At 43.7% G+C, this 10,000-nt stretch overlaps 1 protein-coding gene across 1 annotated transcript in view; it reads right to left on the bottom strand.

Annotated features, from left to right (window-relative positions):
- The window catches only part of PDX1 (pancreatic and duodenal homeobox 1), a gene marked incomplete at both ends in the record, with an annotated part of 61,475 nt that overhangs the window by 4,090 nt on the left and 47,385 nt on the right, over nt 1-10,000 (bottom strand). The window lies entirely within an intron of this gene.

Genomic DNA, 10,000 nt, shown 5'->3' with positions numbered 1-10,000 from the left:
TTGTGAACAGCAGTTTTCAGTTCTTTCCACAGATTCTCGATTGGATTCAGGTCTGGACTTTGACTTGGCCATTCTAACACCTGGATATGTTTATTTGTGAACCATTCCATTGTAGATTTTCCTTTATGTTTTGGATCATTGTCTTGTTGGAAGACAAATCTCTGTCCCAGTCTCAGGTCTTTTGCAGACTCCATCAGGTTTTCTTCCAGAATGGTCCTGTATTTGGCTCCATCCATCTTCCCATCAATTTTAACCATCTTCCCTGTCCCTGCTGAAGAAAAGCAGGCCCAAACCATGATGCTGCCACCACCATGTTTGACAGTGGGGATGGTGTGTTCAAGGTGATGAGCTGTGTTTCTTTTACGCCAAACATAACGTTTTGCATTGTTGCCAAAAAGTTCCATTTTGGTTTCATCTGACCAGAGCACCTTCTTCCACATGTTTGGTGCGTCTCCCAGGTGGCTTGTGGCAAACTTTAAACAACACTTTTTATGGATATCTTTAAGAAATGGCTTTCTTCTTGCCACTCTTCCATAAAGGCCAGATTTGTGCAGTATACGACTGATTGTTGTCCTATGGACAGAGTTTCCCACCTCAGCTGTAGATCTCTGCAGTTCATCCAGAGTGATCATGGGCCTCTTGGCTGCATCTCTGATCAGTCTTCTCCTTGTATGAGCTAAAGGTTAGAGGGACGGCCAGGTCTTCGTAGATTTGCAGTGGTCTGATACTCCTTCCATTTCAATATTATCGCTTGCACAGTGCTCCTTGGGATGTTTAAAGCTTGGGAAATCTTTTTGTATCCAAATCCGGCTTTAAACTTCTCCCCAACAGTATCTCGGACCTGCCTGGTGTGTTCCTTGTTCTTCATGATGCTCTCTGCGCTTTAAACGGACCTCTGAGACTATCACAGTGCAGGTGCATTTACACGGAGACTTGATTACACACAGGTGGATTCTATTTATCATCATTAGTCATTTAGGTCAACATTGGATCATTCAGAGATCCTCACTGAACTTCTGGAGAGAGTTTGCTGCATTGAAAGTAAAGGGGCTGAATAATTTTGCACGCCCAATTTTTCCGTTTTTTATTTGTTAACAAAGTTTGAAATATAAAATAAATTTCGTTCCACTTCATGATTGTGTCCCACTTGTTGTTGATTCTTCAAAAAAAATTACAGTTTTATATCTTTATGTTTGAAGCCTGAAATGTGGCAAAAGGTCGAAAAGTTCAAGGGGCCGAATACTTTCGCAATGCACTGTAAAGGCATATGCATTTTAATGACTTAATAATTATGCCAGGACTGGCAATTTTGGTATTTACCTGATAAACTGGTGTGCCAAATGTTAGTCTATGAGGAAAGTGTCCTAGTCAGAACACTTTCTGCATAGAGTTTGCATGTTCTATTTGTGTTTGGGTTTTCTCTGGGTATTCTGGTTTCCTTCCACACTCCAAAGACATGCTGGTAGGTAAATTGCATCCTGTTTAAATTGGCCCTAGTATTTTTTGTACATGTATATGTGTATGTGAGATAGGGAATTTAGATTGTAAACTCCTTGAGGTTATTGGTTTTACATCAGATAAGAGTGATTTGTCTTTGGTGTACAGCTTGCAATTTTTAGTTTTTAGGTTATCTGTCTGCGCTGATTGTTATCTGTTTTTTTTTAAAGTATACAGTATGTAAAGCACGGTGTACATTGTTGCCACAATATAAATACCTGTAGTAGATTAGTGAATTAGCTGGAGTTTGGCAGAAGGGCTGCCTGTAGTACCAACAATCAACTGTAGATGGTGCAGTAGGCCAAGTCAATATGTTAAAAGACTATTCAGTAATAATTAGATTTAAAATTCAAACCAGATTTTTGTTTCTTTTAAAAATATTTCAAATTTCTTTTTAGTTTTGAATGTTTGTTCTTTTAGTGTGTCTTATTGTTGCCTGTGGCTCTTTTGGTTAGATTTGAAATTGCCATGTGTTTAATGACACACAAAGGTACAGTATATCTAGTGATCTCCAGTACTCTAAGAATTGCTATAAAGGGCAGAATTGGAGGTTCTTAGGCCCCCATCTGTCATGTTTTTAGTTCCACTCCAATGGGGTAAGTGGAGTAAGGTATTCTTTGATTATAACTAGGTATTCATGGCTGCATTGTCTGCAAATAAGCATTTAGTATTGCAGTTCAATATATATTCTGTTGCAAGTAAGCAGAGATATAGAGCTTTTAATTAGAAGCTGAGACCCCATAGCACCTTCACTATACAACCCCTTGACTATCCATTCCATCCTCTATGGTAATTCCCACATCTGTGCCACTCTACTACATACAGGGCTAATCTATGGGAGCAATTATAATCTCTTGCTACCAAGAGAATTAACCATTTGCTGGCAGTCACCTTATTGGGCTAGAGCTACATAGGAAAGTTTGATAGCTCAACTGTGCTGTTAACATTGCTAGGGATTAATCAATAGGAACAAAGAAATGGCTCTTGTCCCCATCAATAACTGGCCTTCACAGCAAGAAGCACATGGACGGGCAAACGCATGTAAGACAAAAACAGAGGAAATTCCCAGCTCAATTTACCAACCGATTTAACCTGTCCAAAAGTATGTGTTAAAAACAGGGGTTTAGTTGGTACACATTTGTAAATGCATGCGTAAGCTGCAAGGCCCCTTCCCGGCACCCTGTATTACTTTCAGTTCTAACCCTACTAATTTATGAAAGTCTCCACAATGTAAGCAAATGCATTCTAATGGATAGATGAGGGGCAGCTGGGCCTGGAGGTAGCCCAGTCCATTAGAACACATGTGCTTCCATTGTGGAGACTCTCATAAATGAGTAGGGTTAGAACTGAAAGTAATACAGGATGCCGTGAAGGGGCCTTGCAGCTTGTAAAAAAACCCTGTTTTTAATGCATACTGTTGGACAGGTTTATTCGGTTGGTAAGCAGACTGGTTGGTAAGTTGAGCTTGGAATTTCCTATGTTTTTGTCTTTCAATAATCAGTAGGAGTAGCAATTGATTACCAAAGAGATGGTACAAATGGCTCCCTAAGATATAAGACCTAATATGTACAAAATAACAATGATACAAGTGTTTGAACTTATTGAAAGTTGCTCCTTCCATGAGGCAGGGTGGGACATTCTTACATTGCCTCTTGGTCCCATAGCTATCACTGGGTACTGTGGATGCCATAAAAAGGGCTCTGACACATTGATTTGATTTACTAAAGGCAAATAGAAAGTACAGTTGCTCCAGAGCTTAGTAATAGAGGTAAAGGTTCTCTTTGCACAGAATACCCAATCACATGCAAGGAAAATAAAAAAAAAATAAAATAAACAGCATTTTGTTCATGCGCATGAATAGATGATAGATGTCAGCAGAGCTTCGGCTCATTTACTAAGCTCTAGAGCAACTGTAACTTACAAAGTGCCTTTAGTAAATAAACCCCATTGAATCCACACATTCTTCCACAGTTTTAAGCACAAAAACTTTGAGAGCTCATTCACACCATCACAGTGCGTAATGCGCAGTAATGGCACTTCAATGCATCTTTATAACACATCTTTATTAATGTACACCACAATACACCATAGTGCACTATGTGCACTGTGGCATGATGCATTGCAAAAGTGCAGGAATGATTTTTTTAGCTGTGCTGATAACACATTTAAAATGAACAGGCTGAAATAACACAGTGTTGTGTAACAGGGGCTGTATACCGAGCTACATGATCTCCACCTATACAACTAACCAAGTGGTCGGGGTCAGGGTGCATGTACACTCTCAAACTCATCAGACACATAGGATGGTCCCTGGATCTACCGGGACACTTTGGACATGGAATGCTCTTTGGAGCATCCCTTGGAATCAATACATGAGCACACCTTGAGAGGTTCCCAGCCTGGCCCAACTAGCACTAATAAGCAGTTTCTCCCATACCTTGCTCAGACCTTCAAGGCAATGGACCCCAGTAGCAGCTTCACCCAGTACCATCTGTTTCCAAAGGACATCCACATCTTAAAGTTAGGAGAAGGAAAAGCCCCAACAAAGAAAGTCTTTTAACTGTTTACTGAATGCAGTTGATGTACTTACATATTGACACACTTTAGGCATCCCAGTGGTGTTGGCACATGTGATTGCAAACAATGAAGAGAAAGTAAAAACAAGAGGTGAACTAAATCAATGTGCCCATATCTTTAAAAGGGTTTTTTTTTCAGAGTTCAGCATTCCATGTAAAGGGGATCAAATTATTCCTATTGGTCCTGCCTCTTCTTCCTCTTCTTTCCCCCTAGGGCAGTGATGGCTAAACTTGGCACTCCAGGTGTTTTGGAACTACGTTTTCCATGATGCTCAAGTACACTCCAGAGTGCATGAGCATCATGGGAAATGTTGTTCCAAAACATCTGGGGTGCCAAGGTTCGCCATCACTGTTCCAGGGGAAAGAGATAGAGATAGAGCCTCATAGCCTTCATCCTTGCTGTAGCTTGGTCCTCCAGACATTACCTATGATGGTGGAAATCCAACAGACTATTTATAACAGCGCCCTACCTCCGAAGATGCCCCAAAGTGGCATGGGCAGGATTGGCTCTACCTCATTATTTATGGTTACAACCCACTTCTACTCCGAGGGCCTCTAGAGGATTCTTGAAATGCTACACAACCTCCTCACTACAAGGGGTCCCTAACCCTACTCTTAAAGCTAACTATAGTGGCTCCTCATGGCTAAACTGGGGAACTACACCAGGCACTCCTGTGCCCTTACATTATAGCAGCAATAGCAGCATGCAACACAATTTATAGCATTTTATTGCTCATGCATTATTGCAACACAAGTAGTTGTGAAGAGACTGTGAAGAACGCAGTCAGAAGTGTAAATCAGATAAACCAGATACTCTGAATAAGCCAGTTGATGCCATGCTGTATAGGTGTCCCCAAAATAACATCATAGTGACTGACAAATGAAGTATAGGAAGAAATCTAATGGTTTGTGGCTGAATTCCTAATTCAGATTTTCAAATCTGCAATATGCTAAGAAGAAGAAGCTGCCACCAGTGGTGTATTTTGGTTTTGTGCTGCCCTAGGCAAGACTAAAATTGGGCGCCCCCTTCTATGTAAATTTGCCCCACTCCTTCCTTTTTAACGGATGTGACTCCCTCCAAAATTTAAGGACTACAAGTCCCAGCATGAACCCTTGAGATCTCACGAGAGGGGGGGGGGGGTGAGAGGGGGCGGGAGAGAAAGGGGGGTGGGTGAGGGAGGGAGAGAGTGGGGTGGGTGAGGGAGAGAGAGAGGGGGGGTGGGTGAGGGAGGGAGAGAGAGGGGGGATGAGAGAGGGGGTGGGTGAGGGAGAGAGAGAGGGGGATGTGTGAGAGAGAGAGAGAGAGAAAGAGAGGGGGTGAGATAGGGGGTGAGAGAGAGAGAGAGGGGGTGAGAGAGAGAGAGGGGGTGAGAGAGAGAGAGGGGGGGTGAGAGAGATAGAGGGGGTGAGAGAGATAGAGGGGGGGTGAGAGAGAGGGGGGATGAGAGAGAGAGGGGGAATGAGAGGATGAGAGAGAGAGAGAGAAGGAGAGGGGGAATGAGAGAGAGAGAAGAGGGGTGAGAGAAGAGAGGAGGGGGGGGGGGGTGAGAGAGGCGGCTCTAGCAACCAGTGGCCAATAGAGTCTCAGGTGGAGGGCAGCTGTTTTTGCCTAGGCCAAAATACAGCACTGGCTGCCACACCAAAGTCCTCTTTTTTTTTTGGTGCCTAAAACTGAATTGGTGTTTAACATAGGCCAATAGTTGGAAAGAGACAAATATTCTTGTCTTGGGGTCATAGTTGGGCTCCTCCTGGGTGGTAGTGGTTGTTTCTTCTGCTATCTTATTGTACCACTGCTATCAGGCCTTAGAGTGAGATGTTTCCGGGCTCTGGTTGACATTCTGCATTGGTGCCCAGAGGACAGTAACCCCGGTAGGTGAACTTATTCAGAACAAACACACTGGCTTCAGATTTTAAGCAATCACACCCTTGCCAAGCCTGCACTGATCGATCTAGATGGTGGGAAGTCCATGATTCAGGTGAAAGTACAAGCTGAGGGATAAGATTAACACTGACAAGGAAGTGTTTAAACTTTATCCTGTATTTCTACATAAAAAGCAGCTGCACTATGACTTTTACAAATATTGTGAAAACCGTATTGGATTCTGTTTGTAAAGTGGTTAAAGGACCGCTATGGAATGCTGAAAACTGCGTAGGGTGTATCCACCATATCATAGTTTTCATTATACTCTATGAATTGCTTTCGGAATTTCCCATGACCTTATTGTTTCGTTTTAGATAAAGTATGGAAGGGTTAGAACCCCTGTAAGACTAATACAGAGTGTGTCACCTGCTGGAGAGATTAACCCCCTCTGTCTCCAGGACTAGAAGTGTGCTAAAATCCCAAATTATGGAAAAGGAATAGAGGGATAGCCTTCAATGGAGGCACTTGTTCTAGTGACAGCTGTCTAAGACAGAATTTACTTTACTTTGGAGGGGTCGGTTACTTTCTCTCGTGTCTTGAGACTGGAAGTGAAGGCAAAAAAAAATCTAAAAACCCTGAATATTACCCTAAGTGACCTAAATCTTAAATCTGTCTTTTTGCCTATTCAGCCAAAAATGTCCCCAGCACCCCCTATAAAATAAAGCTTGGGGCATTTATTTGTCACAAAGAATAATACGACATTTTGGGGCCACTGAGGACCCCTTTTAATGTCTGATACACATAATGAGATTATCGGATGAATGATCGTCCGTTTTTTTTTTTTGCATTCTAATCTCATATTAAAAATTAAGCATTTACTAAAGTTATGAAAATTCTCGTATAACAGAATAGAAATTCGGAAGTGATGTAATGTGTTGTAGTGTATTTTTTTTGTATTTTCAAACAAAAACTGTACTGATAAAACTAAAATTGTACGATCTGATATTGTACGAGGAACATTTTTGTGCTTGTCCCATATAAATATCAGATGAACTGTCGTAATCGGCTCTCGAAAGCTCTGTACTAACGATCAGATTATCGTATGTAGCACCCTACAAGGTAGGTACTAGGCAAAAGTATAGTGGGCCTTGGCTGCCTAACAGCAGGGCCATGATTTTCAGCTGGGCTGTCATGTGTCCCAGGTGTTGCTATTGAGAATGAGGAGTCTCCCCACTGCCTCCATGAGAGGGTTCTCATTGGGCGGTGGAGGAAACCCAATAAGTGGCACATTTTGGCTTGTATCTACCCCAGAAAGGCAGATTCTGCTGCACAGGATTCTGGGAGTGGGTATAAGTTTGAAGGGAGCGCATGAAGCAGAGTCCCAGGAAGGGGAGTACGGCTGTCTCTCCTCCTGTCAGAAGGATCGGGTGTCCCAGGCGGCTTGCCTGATGGGACAGAGAACTGGGCTGAGCTGAGCTGCAGAGAGGATCCAGTGTGCCAAGGACCAGCGGAGTAGAGGGGGTCCAGTTTCAGGAAAGAATTCCAAGTTTGTGAGTACTGCAACTGCCCCTGGGGGTCTGCCTAGCAAAAGGGGACCACTCCGGTGAAGGTCCAAGGGATTCAGGAGCTAGCTAGCGGTAAAGGGGGTGCCAGTGTGACCTTGAACTGTCAGAGGGGGTGCCTAGTGAGAGGACCCTGAAGTGTCAGAGGGGGTGACTAGTGAGAGGACCCTGAAGTGTCAGAGTGGGTGCCTAGTGAGAGGACCCTGAAGTGTCAGAGGGGGTGTCTAGTGAGAGGACCCTGAAGTGTCAGAGGGGGTGCCTAGTGAGAGGACCCTGAAGTGTCAGAGGGGGTGCCTAGTGAGAGGACCCTGAAGTGTCAGAGGGGGTGCCTAGTGAGAGGACCCTGAAGAGTCAGAGGGGGTGCCTAGTGAGAGGACCCTGGAGTGTCAGAGGGGGTGCCTGGTGAGAGGACCCCGAAGTGTAAAGGGGGCGCCAGCGGTTGGGCCTTGAAGAGTTAATGTGTACAGCGTGCAGTGTGCAGTGTACAGAGTTGAGAGTTGCAGCAGCACCAGCAGTGACAGGAGCTACCTCAGTCAGTGAAGGGCTGGAGGGAGCTGTTCACATGACTTTTGAGCTAAACAGAGTGTCAAGAGTCAAGTCTTACTACAGTCCAGGATCTTTTGAGTTAAAAGCCAAGTTCTAGCACAGTTCAGCAAGACAGCATTTTTCAAGCGCCAGTAAGCGATGGTCGGCATCCAGCTGGCGTCAAGACAGCGCTAACAGGCATTTTTTCTAAAAAGTGTCCCAGTTTTACCTAGTTGAGCCAGAGGAGTATCCCACTCATTCCCTTCTCCCATCCCCATTATAATATAAACAAAACAAACCAAAGATGCCGGAATGGTCATTGTCTCCAATCTCACACTTGGGTGAAGGGGAAGGTGTCACCGGTAACAATGTCAGACCCATCTCAGGCTCAATGCCTGGAAATCCTGCTACACATACAATCGCTTTGGAGGTGTTATTTTTTGTACAAATTTCTAATGGTGTACAGGCAGCAGTGGCAAGGACATAATGGCAGGGCATTGCAAGGAAGACAATTATCAGTTGAGAAGAGATGTCTTACCAAGAAAGCCAGGATTCAGTAAAGTGACATTTTTAATTTAACCTAAAGCTGGTCATGCTTATTAAAGCAGAACTAAAGACACACATAGTTACCTTGGTTAGAACAATCTGACAAGGATAAAGTGTAAAACAACTGCGCTAAAACCAAAAAAGAAAAATTGTGAAGCTGCAACTTCAAGTGTGACCGACACCTTATAGAAACAATATAGAAATAAGTTGCGCTAAGAGATGAGACATATATGTGATTATTTGATGTAAAAGTCCATGATAAAGTCCATATATATACACGTCAGGTGAAGTAACTGTGCAGGTACCACTTACCGGAAACAAATAATGTAAAGGCCAAAGTAAAGCAGATGACTCCAGAAGTCCTCAGGAAGTGGACGCCAGTGAACCACGTGTTTCCTGGATAGGTCTCCTCAGTACGGCATTACCATGTGAAATACAAAAATACAAACGCCAAAGCGTAAAACCAAAATAACAAAAAGAAAAGAGAGAGTAACACCCCAAGTGATTAGGAATGCCAAAAATTCAGGTGTTGAAAGTGAGTCTGGTGAATAGACGTGATTGCAGAAGAGCTCAAACCCCACTGGAGCTTAATAGGTACTTCTTACCAGAGTATGAAAGGTAATCAGCAAACAGATAAGATCAGAAAGCCTCCCCCAGTAGGACTGCAGCTTACCAAAGGAACAGATGTGATGAGCATAAACAAAAGAGGTCCCAACCATGCAAAGCGGAGAGGGCAAGACCGTATAAAATACCCTTACCGACTCCAGATAATAATGAGGCAGAGGGGTAATCAAAGGACCAATCCAATAGTACTTCCACTGGGGACACTGCTGGGGACTCGGGATGCAGGTGGAGGTATCAACTGTGTATTTCTTCCACCCACCATCAGTGATACACAGTTGATACCTCCACCTGCATCCCGAGTCCCCAGCAGTGTCCCCAGTGGAAGTACTATTGGATTGGTCCTTTGATTACCCCTCTGCCTCATTATTATCTGGAGTCGGTAAGGGTATTTTATACGGTCTTGCCCTCTCCGCTTTGCATGGTTGGGACCTCTTTTGTTTATGCTCATCACATCTGTTCCTTTGGTAAGCTGCAGTCCTACTGGGGGAGGCTTTCTGATCTTATCTGTTTGCTGATTACCTTTCAAAGGCTCCTTTCACACGGCCGCTCCGTGTGAAAGGTCCGCTGCGGGACTTTTTTTTTTTTTTTCCACGGAGCGGATGACATTTCTGTCATCCGCTCCGTGTGCCCGCATATCATCCCATCCGTTTGCGGATGATATGCGGACATAATGTATGTCTATGGCACTGCGGATGTCAGCGTATGACACCGCTGACATCCGATTTTCCTTCCTTTCCGTTTTTTACACGGAAGGAAAAATAGGGTTCTGTTCCGTTCGTAAAAACGGAACAGAACTGACAGGAGGAAAA

The sequence above is a fragment of the Pelophylax lessonae genome (assembly GCF_965119305.1).
Source record: "Pelophylax lessonae genome assembly, chromosome: 2".
Lineage (NCBI taxonomy): Eukaryota > Metazoa > Chordata > Amphibia > Anura > Ranidae > Pelophylax > Pelophylax lessonae.
The sequence above is the reverse complement of the archived record's forward strand: the minus strand, read 5'-3'. Positions and strand labels throughout refer to the sequence as shown.